This window comes from Hemibagrus wyckioides, linkage group LG09, assembly GCF_019097595.1.
Source record: "Hemibagrus wyckioides isolate EC202008001 linkage group LG09, SWU_Hwy_1.0, whole genome shotgun sequence".
NCBI lineage: Eukaryota > Metazoa > Chordata > Actinopteri > Siluriformes > Bagridae > Hemibagrus > Hemibagrus wyckioides.
In genome coordinates, this window is record NC_080718.1 from 1,372,891 (window position 1) to 1,393,210 (window position 20,320).

General features: G+C 39.2%; 2 non-coding genes across 2 annotated transcripts; one reads left to right on the forward strand and one right to left on the reverse strand.

The window, feature by feature from the left end:
* The first annotated feature begins 19,598 nt into the window (after positions 1-19,598).
* On the forward strand, positions 19,599-19,687 carry trnay-gua (transfer RNA tyrosine (anticodon GUA)). The gene is given in 2 exon segments: positions 19,599-19,635; positions 19,652-19,687. It is a non-coding gene; the product is annotated as a tRNA-Tyr (tRNA).
* Positions 19,688-19,777: 90 nt separating this feature from the next.
* Positions 19,778-19,849, reverse strand: trnae-cuc (transfer RNA glutamic acid (anticodon CUC)). The gene has a single exon. It is a non-coding gene; the product is annotated as a tRNA-Glu (tRNA).
* Positions 19,850-20,320: the final 471 nt, after the last annotated feature.

Consider the following 20,320-nt stretch of genomic DNA (forward strand, 5'->3'; position numbering starts at 1 on the left):
TAAAGATAGCTCTTTCATAGGATGCAGTCTCGACCCAGTGCAGGTGGAGGGAGAAAGGAGGATGATGGTCAGGTTCTGGAAGACTCTGATGACCCTGGGCAGCTCCTGTAGTGGTAGGCTACTTCACCCCAAGTGTTTGAGAGAGCGGTACTGTAGGTCTTTCCTCCCTGCTGCTGTGAGACTGTACAACCAGCACTGCTCCCAGTAGCCCCTTCCACAAACTGGACAATACATTTGGGGATTTCTACTATATCATATGAGAATTGTGCAATAACAAGATTAATTTTTACACAAGATACTTTATCTTGATATTTTCTCTATTTTATAATCAGATTACAATTTATTATCATCATTATCATTATTATTATTATTATTATTATAAACTGAAGAAGATAAATTACTGAAATTGTATGAATGAATAGAATTATAATGAATTATTATTATTGTTATAACTTTATTACAAAATACAGTGGTAAAAAGAAAGCATAGACAAGAAATTTGCTTGATAACAGAAAACGTTTACAAAAATTGCCCCAGATTACTTGATGTCATTTCATCGATTCTCCAGCAGATGGCGCAAAGGGATTGTTGGATTTGTTTTACAATTTCTCTGACAGTTAGTGACATGCATTTATGAGTACTGTGTTCATATTTACAAAGCTCTTCACACAGTTAGAGCAACAACGGTCTATAATAAAGTGTATGTGTTAACAATAAGAACAATACAATAATAGTAATTACTTTATTATAATTATAATTAATAACGATAACAAACATAATAATAATAATAATAATAATAATAATAATAATAATAATAATAATAATAATAATAATAATAATGATAATAATTATCATCCTCATCATCATCATCATCTGCGTGACCCCAATCCGCATCTCAGGTATTCCCACGTTGGGTCTCGAGCCGCGTGAATCTGTGCATGTTTAGACGTCACGTGCGCATGCGTATTCGCTTCTTTGAATAGTTTGTGTTTAAACTGTATCCATGGTGATAACGCGTCACATCGAGCAGTTTAAAATCATAACTCGGCATTTGCTCCTTGGATACAGACAAACATCTGCTCTACAAAAACTCATCTCTTCATCTGAACAGCGCACAACTGAACATCGGAACAACTACATCAACACCACGAACAGCGACTCCCGACGAAGGACTTCATCAACACCACGAACAGCGACTCCCGACGAAGGACTTCTGACTCTGCGATGGATTTCCGCGTAATGCTGCAAGACCTGAAGAGCTTGACCCTGGGTGAGATCGCCTGTGCTGCGGGTCTGGTCACTCTCTCCACCGGTGTGAGTTACTTCATTTCCCGCAGCCTCCGGGGAAAAAGATCTCCTCAAGGTAGGAAGAGCTTTATCCTACCACGTGACTTTAATGTCTCACTGATTTTACAATAAATCCAGTTGAAGTTACAGTTACAGTCTAATGTTATGTAGCTCACAAGCGACCTCATCTGTTGCCGCGAATTAGCCTCATGCTAGTTATCGTGCTAGCGAACTTGGCTACTGGTTTAAATCACACAATAAAATCATTAAGCTTGGTTTAAGAATTTATTTCATTTCCACAGTGAAATATTTCCCCCATCAGAAGGTCACTTAACAACCCTGAGTACTGGTTTTACACTAAATCATGATTAGACTAGTGATTATCCAGTTAGCGCCCTAAAGGACTTGATTACAGATGTATGTTAGCTAGCTAGCGCATTTCGCTAATCATTTCATGTACACAATATCATATTGAGTATAAAGCTTGCTGAAGTCGGGTGAAGGTGTAAATAATTATACAGTATAATATTTAGATAGATTTTGGATGATGGACAGGGACAGGAGGTTTTTGAGACTTTAATCAGTCACATGTACAGTGAATTTACACAAGCTGAATACTAATGCTGATATTTGTCTGTTTATTCACGAGTGAACTAGCTAACAAACTCACAATATTATTAACTTTTCTGCATTAAAAAGAAAGTTTTTTACTTCTCCCTTTCTCTCTGTTGTTCAGACATGTGTTCATTTAAGATTAGTACATAAAATGTGTTTTTAAATAGAAAAATCCTCATTTCCGGGTGTGGAAAACACAGGTTTAACTACACTGTTAGTAAGCCTGGATAATTAACTTGGTAGCATCATTAAGATAAATAATTTATTCATTAGAGCAAAAATAAAAATGAGTGGATGGTTAAAAAAGTATTTTAAATTAATGCTTGGCTATAAATTATAGCATATATTTAATGGTTAGCTAGTGCACTTGAAAACATGTCTACCCATTTTGAAATCTCATCACAATACAACTCATAAACTTGACTATTGGTTTATATGTACGATAGAAAATGTTAGTTTTAATTGAAGTTATAATTATGAATCACATACATATAAAACTAATTTATTACAGCTCCTGTGAAAACCCCAAGAAAAACACCAAGGGCTCCTTCTGTCATGGTTGTTGAGCCGATCTCTCTGCTGCATCCCACCATACGCCGCCATGTACCTACAGCTGCTGTTCTGGTAACCAAACCTTTCATTTACTTACTAAAAGCAATCTCTGAATTTTCCAAGCAGCAGAATGTTCAGTGTGTTAGTATGAAACTGCTATGATAAAAAGCCCTTATGATCTTCATGCTTTATTCTTCACAGTTTCTCAGGACTGGTGAGCTGTACAGCGTCTGCCGAAGTGTTCCCTCCCACATTGCAGACTCCTCCCTCTCACATGTAATCACAGTATTCATTACTCTGATGAAGAGATTTGATATTAATGATTTTTAGAAGAGCATTTTAATAAAATATATCTTGAGTTTCATCTTCCCGTTATTTGCAGGAATTCTCTTATTTTGCCCACACTGAGGATGGTTTCACTGGCATTCAGGTAAGGGATTATTTATTGTGGCATTGCAAAATTGTGTTAATTGCAGTGACTAATTGTGTTTGTGTGTGTTAAGGATGTTGAGAGAAATCTTCAGCTGCTGCCTTATGCACATGATCCATCCAATACCTTTCTGGTAAACAAACCTTTACTCAAGCTGTTTTTACTGTAAGGAAAGTGACAGAATATTTGATGTGTTATTATGAAACACAAACACACACATCACACACAAACACACACATCACACACAAAAACACACACATCACACACACACACCACACACAAACACACACACATCACACATAAACATACACATCTCCTTCTTTACAAGTTCTCATTTTGTTTTTCTTTTTTTGTATTTCTAGTCAGTGAACACTATTCTATCCTTCATCAGGAGGATAAGGGGCCCTGAAACTCAGCTCTGCTGGGTTTTATACAGATTTTTAACCAACGACTTAACACCTGAGCTGGTAAGAGTCTTATCAGTGCATTAAAAAGAATGCTATATTTGTAGTTTGACAACACAATCTATTTTATTGCATTTTCTTTTCTCATATTTTAAGCCTGGCATTAACAGAGCTTGTCTTCTTTCTTTCCTAAAGTTAATGGGAGGATACTTGGACCACCTGCTGGAGTTCATCAACATGTGGGATGCAGATGAGGAGGAGCCTGAAGCAGAGAACTACTTCACAGAGCTTATTGTAAGTGTTGAATATCTTCTGATGCCACGATACACAAATTCTCACCATTGTATCTGTAAGACAGTGACATAATACTGGATTTGTGTGTGTGTGTGTGTGTGTAATTTGTTGATAGGGTCAGCTTACAGGCCTTATAGATGTATTCTACGCTCAGCCACAGTTACGGATCTCCTCCAGCAGCACGTAAAGAAGATGATGAAGACTTTGGAGAGACTCTGAGCAATGTCTTTCCCTTACCCCCACACCTCCCCATTTCCCACCATAAACACACACAAACAATTTTTTTCACTAGTTAATTCCCTTTTAATACTTTTTTACATTTCATATTTTGTCCCTACATTGCTCAAGCTCTCCACAGGTAAGTATAAATTTATTTTGTAATTAAATTCTAACATTTTCAAATATTTTATATTGTTACTAACATTATTAACTCTCCTATTTTCATCCTCCTATTAAGCCCCCCATCACCCCCTCCTCCCTCATCCCTCTATGTAGATCTTCATCTGTAAATAGTTCAAAATCTGTAAATAGTTCAAAATCTGTAAATAGTTGCATCTTTTATTATAGTGTTTATTTAGTAATCTTTAATAAAATATTTGAATTTCATCTATTACAGCCTCCTTCTGATCATTTCTATGCATCAAAATCATTTCTATGCATCTTTTCAGCACAAACACATGAAATTCATTTCTCACTAAAATACAAATCCTTTTTAAAGAGTGTCAGAAACTTTTAATCATTCACTACAATGTGAAATGAAAATGACAATAAAATACAGATAGCCTTCAAAAATCCTTCAAGACCCAACCTGTCAGGATTAAAGTCTGAAATTCTAATTATAAAGGATCAAAAATCTGAGATGACACCATCTTACACATTTTAGTGGATTTGTTTACATGGAATAGTATTGACAAATGCACAAGTTACTTCATTATAGTTGAACATCCTTAAATGAAGCCGTAACTTTATTATTAATAAAGAAGAAATATTTTTAAATCAGCAATTTTTTAAGGTATTTTCCTTAAACAATGCTTTATGTAAAAACACTTAGATTAGACGATAAGATGAGATGTACCTTTATCTGTACCAGAATTATTTCCTTCTTTTTTGTGTTATGCTACTAGGTATGAAATAAATGAAAACATTATTAGTAAGGCTTATAGAAACTTATGAACTGGTTCATTTGTGTTAATTCAGTTTTTTATTGTATCTTGTGCACTATATGTAAACTTTATGTAAAAGCAGAGCTAAATAAAAAAAATAAAATGCAATTTTTATGATCCCTCTTGTTTGTTTGTTTGTTTACATTTTCCATATTCTGCTAGTATCTAAACTTATGATGTCAACTGCATTAGTGTTGGCAATTTTATATCCCTATGTGTGTGTGGGGGGGTAAAAATGTAATGAATTAGTATGAAGTTCTTTATTAGTAAAAAGTATAGAAGGTTGTTTCTTGCCTTTACTTCTCCTGCTGTTGACCACGCCCCCTTTTACTTACATTTACATGGCATGTGATGCCTAATGTGATGTCACATTAATTGTGTTATAATTTATCACACAGTTTCACTGGTTAGACTTTCACTTCTTTATTTCTTATTTCTTCTTTATTTCTTTTATTTTAATAAACAATTGTAAGTCTCTGTGTTTTAAACTCCAGCTGTTTTTAAATAGTCTACAGGGGTACAGATCATTCAGTAAAACCTTTGTTAAATTGCCTGCATATGTTACAAAGGCATACACACCATTTGATTTTTGACTCCTTATGCATCAGAAGCATCAACATATTTAAATGTACAGAAAAAGTTACAGAATTCAATTTTTGCCACACTGCAGTTTTGAAAACAGAAAACAATGTGATTCTACTTTCAGTATCTAATCAGTTCCTCCAGGATTTTGTGATTCTGAGATCACAGAAATGAAAACAAGATCAAGCAAATTCAATTCAGTTCAATTTATTTGTATAGCGCTTTTAACAATTCTCTCAAAGCAGCTTTACAAAAGTATAGAAACAGAAATAATGTTGAAATGAAAAAAGTTTAAAGTTAATCTAGAGTTTATCTAGAGATGTCCAGAATAACTCTAATCAGTTAAATATTATCACAAATAGATCTACTGGTTCTGCAGTATATCTGGTCTATATGTATAATTCTTCTTTCACCATTCTTCTTTTCAAATCCAAAAAAATACTTATTCAGGCCATCCATGTGTTACACTCTGAAAGCGTGAACCCTGTGCCTTAAAACCCATCAAATCATCCAAATTTCTATCTTTCTATCTTTAAGAATTTTACATTTTTCATCTCCTGAGATGAGGAGAAAATGAGAACTTATTTGATTTGGTTACTTTTTTACGTTGTGTCTTACTTTAGAAGTTTTTGAGAAATGTCGGAAAGACCATCTGCTATTGATAGCCGACTTCTTTAATATTTCGGTTCCATGACCCACTAGCAAGAATGTGGTTAAAGCCGCGTTGTATGAGGTACTAGTGGAGCAGCAGATCTTACCTGAGCGGGAGGTGCTTCCGGGCGTCGCTACTCGGCCACCTCAGGCTCCCAGCGCTGCGGGTGCCGATACGGAGCCTGGAAGTTGGTTGGGTGATGAAGCCTATTTTGAGCTGCTTCAGGCCGGCTCAGTAGATCCCAGGATGCAGTTTGGGGTTGCCAATAAAGCGGCAAGAGTGTAAGATGCAGTTGCTGCGCGATCGGGAGAAGGAGTTGGATGCGGAGTGGAAGAAGCTCGACCTGGCTGCTCCACAAAGCCAGTGCCTCTTCCACGGAAATTCTGCCCATCAGCAGCAGCATCCTCTGCCCCCACTGGGACTGATGTCTCCATCGCGCCAGCATCACCGCTAGCTCCGCTCCTGACCTTGCCAGTAAACCAGTGTAGTGGGTCGAAAACAAATGTGTAAAGAGAGTGTACGTCTACAAGAAAAGTAGACATCCCACAAAACAGTGAAACAAGGTCACATGATGTTCAGTTTAATTTAGTAATGTTTTCTGTATTTTGCCCTAACTCTGAAAGTGTTTTATTTTGTGTCTCCTCTAGAGGGCGCTTAGCGCTTTTGAGACACTGAACTGCGGAGCTCAGGTCAGAGTTCATTAAACATCTCTAGAACTCGCAGGTGAGCAAAATATGGTTTGTTAATCGCTTGAAACAACATTAAATAAGTCATGATGTTTTGTTATACATTTGAGTGTAGATAAATTTGTTTTAATGAAACGGTTGTTAGATTTTGTAAAGGGTGATTAATTTGTGTGATCCGTGAACAAATGTGTCAAGAAACAGTGACAGATAAACAAGCAGGTACACAAAATGAGTTCATAGGTGTGTTTGAAGAATTTTATATATGGATTATAAGTACACGTGGACGTGGATGTGAGTTAAATGTATCAGAGTTGAAACCAGTTTGAGTTGAGAAAATGGCGGCGAGTGTATTGTAGTTGAGACAAAATGGCGGCGAGTGTATTGTAGTTGAGACAAAATGGCTACGTCCATGTGAAACACAGGGTGAAACGAAATGGCAGACCTGCTTAATGAAAAGGCAAAAATAGTTTTTATGTTTTGTTTATGATTATGTGGACAGTGAATAAGTGGATTAAAAAAGGGAAAAACGTTTGTGATGTGAATTACTATTAATGATATGAATGTATAATGTAATGTATTGTTCATTTACATGTGCCATATTGAATCACAGACAGTCATGGACTATTTGAATACATGGACTTTATTAGAATACATGGCATTCACATCGAGTTTACATGGAGTTTGAGTTTTATTGTTTTAATTTTTGGTATTTTACAAACTGTCAGTTTTCTTGAAACTGAATACCTTCAATTCATGATAACATTATAAAAGAAAAGGGAAAGAATGCAGAGTTCATTAAACATCTCCAGAGTTCGCAGCATATTAATGTGTCTCTCTGATTTTTCTGCAGTATTGACACCACTGTGTATTCTACTTACTCAGTCGGGTGTCTTTGGTCTGAGACGGGTAACACCAGCTTGCTTTCGATGTTAGCCGACATGTTGGTTTAGTGCCTGTATTTAGAGAAGATGAAGCTGATACTTATTTTTCTGTGTTTGAGCGAATAGCCACAACGTTAAACTGGCCTAAAAGTTTGTGGACGCTGTTGTTGCAGTGTAAACTGTCAGGAAAAACTGAGGAAGCCTGCTCCGCTCTCACTCTTGAACAGAGTCTAGAATATGAAGTTGTTAAGGCTACTGTTCTTCATGTGTATGAGCGTGTGCCTGAAGCTTACAGACAAAGTTTTAGAAACTCCTTTAGAGCAGACAGCCAAATCTATGTAACCTTTCTGTTAAGAAATTGGCAGGGTTGCCTACATCTTTCCAGGAGGTTTTCAAAGCCCTGATTACAAGATTCCCTTGTCTGTTTGCTGATGTCCCATCTCATACAAAGTTAGGTGAGGTGATCATGCAGCACCCATGTAGAACAACCCAAGCTAAATGAACAATTATGAAGGAAGAAACAGAGTAGTTACTTAAATGTGGGTTAGCTGTCCATAGTGAGCCCTTGGTGTTCACCTTGTATTTTAGTGTCCAAGGCTGATGCCTCGCATCGTTTTTGTACCGATTATCGACTCTTTCCCCTTCCTAGAACGGAGGATTGTGTAGATTGTGTTGGCACAGCCAGGTTTACTAGCAAGCTGGACCTGTTAAAAGGTTATCGGCAGGTACCCCTCACTTCATGGGCATCTGAGATTTCTGCCTTTGCTACCCCGGGCAACTTCCTCCAGTATGCAGTCATGGCTTTTGGTCTCCGGAATGCCCCCTCCACATTTCAAAGACTCATGAATTGTGTATTGGGGAGGTTCTGAATTGTGCTGCTCACCTCGATGATGTGGAATCATATTCATGTATATTTGAATTGACGTGATTTTTAGAAGAGCATTTTTGTGTAATATGTGCGCTGATAAAGAAACATCAACTAGTTTGCAAAGTGTTGCTGAGAAGAATCAAGAATTAGAACCAAAAAGACATGACTTTTGTCTGACATCTCTCTGTGCACGCACAAACACACACACACACACAAATACCAAGAGAATGTGCACTCAAATATGCTCTAGAACCGCTCTTGCGATACTTTAATGTCATATTATTAAACAATAAAAAAGGAGACTGACAGAATTATTATTTTTCAGAAAATGTTTATTGCACAAATATTTTGATAATTTTATATCATCTTATAGTTTTATAATTTAATACCTTATGAAGTCAATAATACTAATGTAATATTGTATTTGTTATAAAATACTGAGACAGGAAGCAGTCACATTACAAGAACGAACAACGTGAATCCAAAGACTTGTTATATAAACTAATCTTTTCTGTTTCCGGCTCAGACTGCGTTGCCATACGGGGCTGTCACGTGATGAACAAACTGATTCGAACCGAGGGCGCGGGAGATGAATCATTCTGTTGGGTATACAGGAGACGGCACGGCATAGCTTAGTTTAGGATGTTACGTGACAAAAGAACGAACGAATTCAACCCAAAAAATCCGGAGGTGAGGTGATGAAGTAACAGACTGCATAGCCTCAAGACACAGGTAAGCTATTACTTATAATATGACAGTTCTTTCTTATTCGAAATGTGATCAATATGTGCGTAAGTAGATGTGTTAGGGAATTAACATGGAACATTTTAATTACATTCTGCTGAAGTGAACGAAATGACTCGAAAAAAGATTCGTTCATTTTGCTGAACGAGATTCAAAGAACCGAATCAGTAAAATGATCCGAACTTCCCATCACTAGTGTGTGTGTGTGTGTGTGTGTGTGTGAGAGTGAGAGAGAGAGAGAGAGAGAGAGAGAGAGACGTCAGCTAGAGTGAGTGAAGAGGTTTTTTTTTTTTTTAAGTCATATCGTCTTTAAACTGATATTTAAGCAGAGGACACACGCTGGTTCATTTAGACTTCATATTTTAACTGTAACTTTATTTTGTGTTTATTATTCGATAATTTTTTGCAATAGTTTAAGCATGTATAGTTTTTATATATGTAACGGAGGCTTGCGCTAGGTGCCGTGCAGCGAGTTGTATAAAGCATGTTTCAACTTGCTTATAAGTCACCTTGCTTTTACTACCTTTACTCCACTGATCTCAGTAGTATTATAAGCTGCACTTTAGCTTATTTGTTAGCGCGCCCGAGCTTAAGTGTGCTATTACTTTTCATGCTGATAAGTATTGTAGTTTATTTTATATTAATTTTTAAATGCATTTGTTATGGACTTCACTTCCTGCACACGCTAGAAACATGGTTCCAACGTTAAAATGTTGCTCATGTTGTGCTTAAGTGTGCTATTATGTTTCATGCTGAAGTATTATAGTTTATTTTATATGCATTTTTAAATGCATTACGGACTTCAGACCGCTACTCTGTATGTGTGTGTGTGTGTGTGTGTGTGTGTGTGTGTGACGTCAGCTGAAGTGAGGGAAGAGGTTGGATGCATCTTCTTTAAACTGTTCCCAGCGCACACACTAGTTCGTTTAGATTTCATATTTGAACTGTGACTTTAGTTTGTATATTATTTGAGAATGTCTTGCAATAGTTTAAGCATATTTAGCGTGTATATCATATATTGTGTATTTGACGGTGGCTAGTGGTAGTGCATGTAAAGTATTAGTACCACTGATATCAATGACGTTACAAGTGGCAGTTTAGCTTATTTGGTAGAGCGTCCGCCTCCCATGCTGGAGACCTGGGTTCGAGGAATGTCTTGCAATAGTTTAAGCATGTATAGCTTTTATATTTGTAATGGAGCGTATCATTACGTGCTGTGATGTAAACCTCATTTTAATAAGTTAACTTGCCAGTAATGGCTTTCATCGCTTCTGGTACTTTGTTAGCGCGTTCGCCTCCCATGCTGGAGACCCGCTCGGAGTTGTATTTATATATTATTTCAGAAGCTTTTATATAGCTTTTATATTTGTAACGTTCATCGCTTGTGGCACTTTGTTAACGCGCCCACCTCCCATGCTGGAGACCCGTGTAAAATATTGTAAAATATTAGTACCACTGATGTCAATAACATTACAAGCTGCAGTTTAGCTTATTTGGTAGAGCGCCCGCCTCCCATGCTGGAGACCCGGTCAGAGTGGTATTTATATATTATTTGACAATGTTTTGCAATAGTTTAAGCAACATATCGCTTAAACGGTAATAGCTAGAAACATGCTTCCAACGCTAAAATGCTGCTTAGGTATGCTATTACTTTTCATGCTGATAAGTATTATAGTTTATTTTAGATGGATTTTTAAATGTATTGTATTTCAAGTGTGTGTGTGTGTTTGTGTGTGTGTGACGTCAGCTGGAGTGAGGGAGGAGGGTTTTTTTTAATTATTTGAGCATGTCTTGCAATAGTTTAAGCAACATATTCGCAATCACACTCGCATTTTCTTCTGGAAATGCAACATTCTAATGCAAAATGCTATTGGTTTCATTCAGAAAAACACAAATGCCGAGCTACAGCTAGCACTAGTTAGCCAAATAGCTAATGCAAAATACTATTGGTTTCATTCAGAAAAACACAATTGCCAAGCTATAGCTAGCACTAGCAACGTTTTTGGGCCCCACAGTGTTGGTGTGCTCCAGATGGCAGGACCCTGCCATGTTAGAACACCTGTACAGATGTGTGTATGTGTGTGCGTCTGTGTGTGTACAGATGTATGTGTGTGTGTGTACAGATGTGTGTGTGTGCGTGTGTGTGTGTGTGCATGTGTGTGTGTGTGTATGCACATACACAGACAGGTGCACTTTTTTGTGTAGCCAGTCTACGTCTGCCATGTATTTTGGGATGTAGGAACTCCCATGTACAAAGAGTAAGTATCCTGACTTGGATTTTAAGATATGAGCGACTCAGCCCCATGAGGCCTCACTCAGTTTTTGTGCTAAAACATGTTCACACTGGTGTCTTAATGGTTTAATCCCAGCCTACACATCTGAGTGAATGTCACGATTAGCTGATTTCTATGAACAGTTATCACATGAAGTGAAGTTATTAGGTGTTTTTTCTCCTCATGCTGCTTTTTTTTTTGTCAGACTGACAGACTAGCCAAATAGAATCAGAAATCAGAATCAGAAAAAGTTTTATTGCCGGGTACAGCAAAGGGTTAGCAAAGAGCACTTTACAGTACTAGGAATTTGTCTTGGTGTCAGGTGCGAACATTTACACAGGTATGAGATGTCTGTACAAATGTACACAATTTTAGAATAGAGCTAGAATAAGTTAAATAAATACTGTATAAAGTGACATGCAGGAGAAGTAGTGCAATTTAGAATGTAAAAAGTGAAAGTGACTGTCCAAACATTACAGATGTGAAGTATGTACACAATCTCGCTAATGCAAAATGCTATTGGTTTCATTCGGAAAAACACAAATGTCGAGCTATAGCTAGCACTAGCTAGCCAAATAGCTAATGCAAAATGCTACCGGTTTTATTCAGAAAAACACAAATGTCGAGCTATAGCTAGCACTAGCTAGCCAAATAGCTAATGCAAAATGCTACCGGTTTTATTCAGAAAAACACAAATGCCGAGCTATAGCTAGCACTAGCTAGCACAATAGCTAGCTAGCGCAATAGCTAATGCAAAATGCTACCGGTTTCATTCAGAAAAAAAAGAATGCCGAGCTATAGCTAGCACTAGCTAGCACAATAGCTCACGCAACATGCTATTGGTTTCATTCAGACAAACGCGAATGCCGAGCTGCAGCTAGCACTAGCTTGCCAAATAGCTACTGCAAAATGCTATCGGTTTCATTCAGAAAAACGCGAATGCCGAGCTACAGCTAGCACTAGCTAGCGAAATAGCTAATGCAAAATGCTATTGGTTTCATTCAGAAAAACATGAATGCAGAGCTATAGCTAGCTCTAGCAACGTTTTGGGCCCCACACTGTTGGTGTGCTCTGGATGGCAGGACCCTGCCATGTGAGAACACCTGTACAGGTGTGTGTGTACAGATTTGTGTGTACAGGTGTGTGTGTGTATGCATGTGTGTGTGTTGGTTTCATTCAGAAAAACACGAATGCCGAGCTATAGCTAGCACTAGCAACGTTTTGGGCCCCACACTGTTGGTGTGCTCCAGATGGCAGGACCCTGCCATGTGACAACACCTGTACAGGTGTGTGTATGTCTGTGTGTGTGCGTGTGTGCATGTGTGTGTGTCTGTATGTGTGTGTGTATGCATGTGTTTATTGGTTTTATTCAGAAAAACGCGAATGCCGGGCTATAGCTAGCACTAGCTAGCCAAATAGCTTCTGCAAAATGCTATCGGTTTCATTCAGAAAAACACGAATGCCGAGCTATAGCTAGCACTAGCTAGCCAAATACCTAATGCAACATGCTATCGGTTTCATTCAGAAAAACTTGATTGCCGAGCTATAGCTAGCACTAGCAACGTTGTTGGGCCCCACACTGTTGGTGTGCTCTGGATGGCAGGATGCCAAATTTTTAAATCCATTTTTTTACGGACTTCACTTCCTGGTTTCTATATGGACATTTAAAAAGAGTGCACACAGTTCGGCTTTTGTCGGAGGTTATCGGTAGCTTCCGTAAACAGGAGGTTTGTTTTTTAAGGTAGTATCGTGTTTAAACTGTTGCTACAGCTTGAATTCTAACTGTACCGCTACATGCTACCTTAAACTTCAGCTATGCTTCACTCCCTGGGCTTCCCGGACATTTCAGCATAGCGCGCACGCTGGTTAGCTTATTTGGTAGACCGCCTGATAATACGATAATAGACATATTTGAACTGTGACTTTGTATGACTTTACAAGTGGCAGTTTAGCTTATTTGGTAGAGCGTCCGCCTCACATGCTGGAGACCTGGGTTCGAGACCTGCTCGGAGTTGTATTTATATATTATTTCAGAAGTTCTCAGAACAGTTTTTATATATATATATATACACACAGTGAAACCTTGACTTACGAGTGACTCAACTTACGAGTTTTCTGAGATACGAGCCGTCACTCGCTCAATTTTTTGCTTTAAGATATGAGCCGAGATCTGAGTTACGAGCGAGCGAGCTTACGCCACCCGCCACTTGGTAGCCCAGCGAGCGGTCAGTTCATGTGGTTATCACTCCAGGTCGTGCGTTGGCGCTGTGTAACGACACTTCCTCACTCATTTTCCAAACATTTTGAAAGGGAGGAAGAAACAAACCTCCTTGGACAGGTTTTTATTGAAACGCCCTGCAAGTGAAAGGGCGTGGCGAAAAAGGCAAAAGTCAGAGATGAAGATGATTAGGTGAAGTGAAAAAAAAAATAAAAAAGTAGCAATAAAGTGTAGCATAGTGTGTAAGTTAAATTTAGCAATTAATTGTAGCATTAAGTGTGTAGCGAGTAAGTTAAATTAAGCGATAGAGCACGAAATGAAAAACGCCACCCTCCTCCTCCAATCTCCTCCACCTCCGCCATCATCTTCGTCTGATCTTCAACGTAAATACACTTAATGAAACCAGTTTATTTTTTTACATTCTCTTTTATTATGTATTATTATTGTTTTATACATTATTTGTTATTTATAAAGTACATTTTTCTTATTTAAAAAACACGTAACAAAAAAAATTGGTGTGAAAAAAAAAATATTGGTTTATTTTATATGGATTTTAAATGTATTTTTCAAGGACTTCAGACCGCTACCGTGTGTGTGTGTGTGTGTGTGTGTGTGTGTGTGTGTGTGTGTGTGTGTGTGTGTGTGTGTGTGACATCAGCTAGAGTGAGGGAAGAGGTGTTTTTTAAGGACACATCATCTTTAAACTGTTCCTACAGCTTGAATTCTTACTCTACAGCCACATAAACTACCTTAAACTTTTTAAACTGTGACTTTAGCTTTTAAATATTATTTGAGCATGTCTTGCAATAGTTTAAGCAACATATTCGCAATCACACTCGCATTTTCTCCTGGAAATGCAACATTGCAACATTGCTTACGCAATCACACTCTTGTTATCGTCACTATTTTTTATTATTATTATTATTATTATTACGGTTCCTGGACTCTCTACTAGTCCTAAACGGTAATAGCTAGAAACATGGTTCCAACGCTAAAATGTTGCCCATGTTATGCTTATGTGTGCTATTACTTTTCATGCTGATAAGTATTGTAGTTTATTTTATATTAATTTGTACATGCATTTTTCACGGACTTCACTTCCTGGTTTCTGTACAGTTCGGTCTTTCTCTGAGATTTTCAGTAGGTGCCGTAAACGAGCATCTGAAGATGTCGTAAACAAGCATGTAAAAGGTTACTAGTCCTAAACGGTAATGGCTAGAAACATGGTTCCAACGCTACAGTGCTGCTTATGTGTGCTATTACTTTGCATGCTGATAAGTATTATAGTTTTTTATATGGATTTGTAAATGTATTATTCCCGGACTTGAGACCGCTGCTGTGTGTGTGTGTTTGTGTGTGTGTGTGTGAGACGTCAGCTAGCATGAGTGAAGAGGTTTGTTTTTTTAAGTTGTATCCAACGCTAAAATGTTGCTCATTTTGTGCTTAAGTGTGCTATTACTTTTCATGCTGATAAGTATTATAGTTTATTTTATATTAATTTTTAAATGCAATACGTACTTCAGACCGCTACTGTGTGTGTGTGTGTGTGTGTGTGTGTGTGTGTGTGTGTGTGAGAGAGAGAGACATCTGCCAGAGTGAGGGAAGATTTTTTTTTTTTTTTAAAGGACGCATCGTCTTTAAACTGTTTCTAGCGCACACACTAACTGTGACTTTAGTTTATATTCATTATTTGAGAATGTCTTGCAATAGTTTAAGCATATTTAGCATGTATATATTTAACGTAGGCTATCGGTAGGGTTACATGTTGTGCATGTAAACTATTAGTACCATTGATCTCAATAATGATTCAATCTGCAGTTTAGCTTATTTGGTAGAGTGCCCGCTGGAGACCCGGGTTCGAGACCCGCTCTGAGTTGTATTTATATATTATTTGAGGATTGGCATGTATTTGCAAGTAACATAAAGTAACATATCGCTTAAACGGTAATAGCTAGAAACATGGTTCCAACGCTGAAATGCTGCTTAGGTGTGCTATTACGTTTCATGCTGATAAGTATTATAGTTTATTTTATATGAATTATTAAATGCAATACGTACTTCAGACCGCTACTGTGTGTGGGGGTGTGTGTGTGTGTGTGTGTGTGTGTGTGTGTGTGTGTGTGTGTGACGTCAGCTAGAGTGAGGAAGAGGTTGGATGCATCATCTTTAAACTGTTCCCAGCGCGCACACTAGTTTAGATTTCATATTTTAACTGTGACTTTAGTTTGTATATATTATTTGAGAATGTATTGCAATAGTTTAAGCATGTATAGCTTTTATATTTGTAACGGAGTGTAGTGCTACGTGCTGTGATGTAAACCTCATCTTAATAAGTTTACTTGCCAGTGAAAGCTTTCATCGCTTGTGGTACATTGTTAGTGCACCCACCTCCCATGCGCGAGACCCGCTCAGAGTTGTCTTTATATATTATTTCAGAAGTTCTCGCAATAGTTTAAGCAACATATCTCATATATATATATATATATATTAGTTCCAACGCTAAAATGTTGCTCATGTTGTGCTTAAGTGTGCTATTATTTGGTAATTATTTGGTAGAGCACCGGCTTCCCATGCTGGAGACCCGGGTTCGAGACCCGCTCAAAGTTGTGTATATATATATCATTTCAGAATTTCTTGCAATAGTTTAAGCAACATATCGCTTAAACGGTAATAGCAACAATGTATTTTTCACGGACTTCAGACCGCTACTGTGTGTGTGTGTCGTCAGCTAGAGTGAGTGAAGAGGTTTCGGGCTTCGTACGGACATGTAAGCATGGTCAGCCAGCCAATCAAAGCTCCCCCGGGAAATCGGGGAAATCTTTCTCGGCCAATCACATCGGCCCGTTACATCCGTTACATGTTTCTTCCCCAATCCCTGCGCTGAAAAGATGGACAGACAATGATGGCCACGCCCATCCGAGCCAATGGAATCTCTCGCAATTTGATCATTCTCCGCTAATCACGTTCGTTCGCGCCGATGGGCCTGCCCACGGAAACGGATGAATCCGCCAATGAAATCGTGCACGCGCAGTGACATGTCATTCAAGTTAAGTGTTTTCACCTGCAGTGTGTGTTTTCGTATATCGCGTATTTACCTGTTTATTTTAATAACTTTTGGAGTATTATAATCATGTGCTGTGATTAACCTTAATTTTTAGGAGGATTTGGAACATTATACCGCCCCAGGTAAGAGCTGTTTTTTGTTTAAATCCATGCCTCGATGTGTATCATGTATTGATATGCGTTATAAGTATACAAAAAAATTATTCATCATAGTGTACTGGTATTATTCATCATAGTGTACTGGTATTATTCATCATAGTGTACTGGTATTATTCATCATAGTGTACTGGTATTATTCATCATAGTGTATTATTATTATTATAGTGTGCATTATTATGTACAATTTATAATATAAGAGGGCTGGAAATTGTACGGAATTGCATGTTGTTCGTTTTTATTTATTTAATTATGATATTATTCAATTCAACATGCTGAATTTAACTTTCACAGATTTTCAACTACTAAAGCCTCAAAAATCAAAAGGCCATGGCAGTTTTCCAGCACAGGTGTGTGTCCCTCTGCAGCTGGGGACAGACCTGCTCCTCACCAGAGGGTATGTATAGAAAAGACAAAGCCATACCGTGTTATCTTTAGGTTTTGTGCCAACTGACAGTGTTTTTTTTTTAACGTTACAGATAAGTAAATGTCCAGTGCAGGCCTGTGGACACATGACTTTTTTCAGATTCTCCCACTCAAGTTATTGAGGAGAATTTGGTATGTAAATATCTCAGTATATTACATCTGAAATATCTCACCTAAACTCTTTACCCACTGCTTAAATTTTACTGCCATATATGTAGACTGTTAATGTATATTTTCTTCATCATGTTTTACGCATACTGGCGCAAACTGGTGCTGTTTCCATCGAGCCCAGCACTTTTATCAAGCATGGTCCCCACACCGAACCCAGATTCGGACCCTGGACATGGACCCTGGAGCCTCAGCAACCAGCACTCCCCAGCCCAGCAGCGCTCCACCCTACCTGATGGTCCATCAACCAAGCCGTGTTCCTCCAACAGCATTTCAACCACCTGTGCCACGTCAACCACGTGCATACGTTAGGTGAAGGCCGACACTTGCAGAAAGTGTGGTCGTTCTAGGACATCAGCAACTGGACATAGCCAAGACAAGGCCAGAATTTATTGTCCAGTGACAGAGATGATGACAGAACAACAGTTGCTCAAAAAAATAAAGAAAATATAGATATGTTGCATATAGCACTTGTATTCTTACAAAGTTGCATGTATTTTATATTTAAATATTTGATGTTTAAATAGTATTTTTCTGTTTTGTTTGTAGTTTAATATATTGCTATTTTATAATTTGTCACTTGTATTTATTATTAGGGTACATGTATTAAATAATGTATTATTTGAATTGTATTTGCACATTATTCAACTGCTGCTATACGTACTGTATTGTCTCTTTGCACTGTGTTTTGTCTTGCACTGTTTGCACCATGTTGCACACGATGTACTTTATGAAGCTAGGACAGCTTACTTTCCGTCCTTAGCTCTGTGTTTTGTAATTATGTTATGTTGTTTATGTAGCACCAGGGTCCTGGAGAAACATGGTCTCATTTCACTGTGTACTGCATCAGCTATATGTGGTCAAAAGGACAATAAAAGATTCTTGACCTGACTTGAATGTATTCTTTGTTTTATCATTATAAGTTTATTTAGGTGTGTGCTTCAACATATATATTTAATAATATAAATATTGGTAGGTTTTTGTTTTAATTCAAAAAATTACAAAACAGGTGCATATAAATCACACGTGGCACTCTGTCTCTCCTTTGCTTTCTTTCTTTTCTTCTCTCTTCTCTCTTTTCTTCCTTCCCCTCCTTCCCCATTTTTTTCCTTTCTTCCCCACCCGAAGCAGACTATTGAACTTTGGCGCAGCTAGTAGAGCGGTGGACTGTAGGTGCTCACAAAAGAACATCCTTAGGTTGCCGTTTCAAATCCGGCTCGAAGGATGGCGTTTACCAGCCTCCGGGAAGCACACCGTTTGTGTGCTGCCGCTAGCTCTGGCCGGGCGCAAAAAAGGAGCTTGCTTCCCTGACCGGGACTCGACCCTGGGCCGCCCCAGCGAGCTCGCCGAATCCTAGCCATTAGACCACCAGGGAGACCCAGACAGGTTTGTGGGCCTCGTGCGGCTGGGTGCAGCACCCAGGATTGGCCTCTAGTGGCGATTTATGGCAATTCCGGATGAGTTACACCCGAGGAAACAGCAGTTTAAACAAATTCGCTTTAAGATCAACAGAATGTCTCAAAAGACTTAAAAGAGGTCTCAGCTGCAGGGTCACCAGTTTGCAGTCTGTCCAGAGTCCCCGTGCGTGTACACCTGGTGTTCTCCGGTTTCCTCTCACCACCAAAAGACACGCCAGTAGGTGGATCGGCTGAAACAAATTGCTATTGGGTATGAGCGAGTGCGTGAATGTGTTTGCACAGTGCCCTGTGATGAGCTGGCGAGCCATGCAGGGTGTACTGCTCACCGATCAGGTCTAGACAAGAACAGGTATCTCTGTCCTATGGAAAAGCTTTGACGTGCAGCGATGCACACAAATGTTCACATCTGACCGTTTTGGCCCATCGCTTTTGAGGTGCCTGGTGGACAGAGTGAAACCCTGCGCATTAGGTCCTCTCTGTATTTACTTAGTTTAAGTCAACGCACCGGCGAGGGTGGCCACGCGTAGAATCCTGAGATTGCAAACGGGATTGTAAAGTTTGTCGGTGAAGAAGGGTCCAACATCGACAAGCACGTTTATAGGCCCCAGTAAATCTGGCCTAGCGCCCCTGAAACCGCTGCGCTACGTGGCTCGTAACAGACAAAATCGCCAGGGGTCCCGTTTGCCAGGTCGCTGCCAAAAGGCCGCTCTGAGCCCTCCCTTCGATAGCTCAGCTGGTAGAGCGGAGGACTGTAGGTGCTTACAAATGGACATCCTTAGGTCGCTGGTTCAAATCCGGCTCGAAGGACGGCTTTTACCAGCCTCTGGGAAACGCGCCGTTTCAGTGCATCGGCTTCTTGCGGCCGCTAGCTCTGGCCGGGCGCGAAAAGGAGCTCGTTTCCCTGCCCGGGAATCGAACCCGGGCCGCGGCGGTGAGAGCGCCGAATCCTAGCCACTAGGCCACCAGGGAGACTTGGACAGGCCTGTGGGCTTCGTGCGGCTGGGCGCAGCACCCAGGATTGGCCTCTAGTGCCGATTTACGCCAATTCCGGATGAGTTACACCTGAGGAAACAGCAGTTTAAACAAATTCACTTTAAGATCAACAGAATGTCTGCACAGACTGTCTCAAAAGACTTAAAAGAGGTCCCACCTCTCTGCTGCAGGGTCACAAGTTTGCAGTCTGTCCGGAGTTCGTCTCACCTCCAAAAGACATGCCAGTAGGTGGATCAGCTGAAACAAATTGCTATTAGGTATGAGCGAGTGCGTGAATGTGTTTGCACAGTGATGAGCTGGCGAGCCATACGGGGTGTACTGCTCACCGATCAGGTCTAGACAAGAACAGGTATGTCTGTCCTATGGAAAAGCTTTGACATGCAGCGAAGCACACAAACGTTCACATCTGAAGGTTTTGGCCCATCGCTTTTGAGGCGCCTGGTGGAC